Consider the following 2,137-nt stretch of genomic DNA (forward strand, 5'->3'; position numbering starts at 1 on the left):
CGTACACATGCACATGCATGTGCACAAGTGCACGTGCACGCATGCACATGCACGCACGCACACACACACACACACACACACACACACACACACACACACACTGCCCTTTATATAAAATGACAAGTCTGAACAAAATGAGATGAAAAATTTCCAGAATTCCAATTCCCAGCTCTATCATTTCAGATCTCTAACCCTCACTTTCCTCCTTTATGCAAATAATACAATGAGTCTATTCAGCTTTACAAATGAAAGGGAAAGTTAATAATATAAAATTATAGAATTTTTTCAGCTCAACAACTTAATTTTCTTTTTGGCAGTGTTACATGGCACCATGTAGTACTATTTCAGATTTAGGAATTAGAAAGTACTGGGTGCGGGTGGCTCATGCCTGTAATCCTAGCTACTGAGGAGGCTCAGATCTGAGGATCACAGTTCAAAGCCAGCCTGGGCAGGAAAGTCTGTGAGACTCTTATCTTCAATAAACCACCAGAGAACTGGAAGTGATGCTATGATTCAATTGGTAGAGGGCTAGACTTGAGCTGAAGAGCTGAGGGACAGCACCCAGGTGCAGAGTTCAAGCCCCATGTCCAACAGAAAATAAAGAAGTAGAAAGATTCTGAGGCTGACTATGGGTGCTTAAATCTCAGCCTCACTGCTTTACACACTTGGATAATGTGAGTATGGTACTATGATCTCTCAGCACAAAACCTTCATTCGTTAAACATTTATTCAAAAGATTCCAAGTCAGGATACAGTAAAGACACTTGCACAACCATATTCATTGCTGCATTCTTCACCACAGCCAAGTTATATAAACAGCCTAGATGCCCTGCAATGGAAAAATGGATCCAGAAAATGTAGTGTGCATATATGATAGAATTTTACTCACCCATCAGGAAAGATGGCATTATATCATTTTCACAGAAATGGATGAATATGGAAAATTATGTTAAGTAAAGTCAGGCCTCAACACACAAAAGTCCCATGTTTTCTCTCATATGTGAAAGATACACCTAATTTACAATGTCCAAATAACATTTACAGAGTGATATCTAAGTGTCTACAAATGGATTCACTGAAGGATGGTATATGCTGGTGAGGATCCCAGTGATGTAACTCCTCTGAACAACTATCTTACAGTTGAACAAGAGGAAAGCATGATACTGAGCCATGTGTTGTTAGGTGGAAGGATAAAGAAAGGTAAGGGTAAGGAAGGGTTGGGATGTAGTTCAGTGCAAAGCAGTTGCCTAGTAAGTACAATGTCCTGGGATTGATTTCCACTACCAGAATGAAAAGATTAAGAAAAGGTAAGGGTAATGAGACAGACCAATGTAGAGAGGAAAGGTGGGGAAATGCAATAGCCAATGTACATTTGTGAAAGTGGAGTTAAGGAAATTGAAGGAATGTGTGGGGTTGGGCGAGATAGGGGTGAATGATGAAAGGGGTGACACTGATCCTGATGCATTGTCCTCACAAAGTGACTTGGTCATTGAAATCCCTTGTACTGTGACATACAATGTAATAAAAAATAGTAGTAAAGGGGAAAGTAGCAGAAAGGTTCTTGGAGTTCTAGCATTTATGGAACACTTAAAATGGTAATAGTTATTAACTGTGCACAAGAGATTTCTAGCATAGTTGTAACAAAGGTGAGAACTAAGGACAATGGACATTCCCTGAGCATTCGCTATGTACCAGGATGGTGCTCAGGATGTTACAGGCTTGGTGTACTCTTTTCCTCTCTGCTCTCCTCTTCTGGTTTCATTTTACCAATGGCTTGTTTGCAAAGAAAGATCATTTCCAAATATCAAATTAGCTTACAATCACAGACTAGTTCCCTGAGCCCTTTGTCTCCTTGGATTCTACAAAAAATCAACTGAAAACAACTATCTATGGTCTTTTGTAAGTAGTTCCATTTTTCAGAAAGCAGCAACAGTCAGGGAGGTAGCAAGTCTACACATTGAACAGCAAACCATCTGATTTGCTGGAATTTTTGTCTGATACCTTTGATATCTTCCTTTAATGCTACCTACTGCAAAGACTCAACAGGCGTGCAAGTGGCACCACCCAAATGGCTTCTGACCAATGGCCACTGAAATGGAATGATGCCCCTCAAACAAGAAGCTGAAGGTCTTTTTTT

This window comes from Dipodomys ordii, unplaced genomic scaffold (assembly GCF_000151885.1).
Source record: "Dipodomys ordii isolate 6190 unplaced genomic scaffold, Dord_2.0 Scaffold29, whole genome shotgun sequence".
Taxonomy (NCBI): Eukaryota; Metazoa; Chordata; class Mammalia; order Rodentia; family Heteromyidae; genus Dipodomys; species Dipodomys ordii.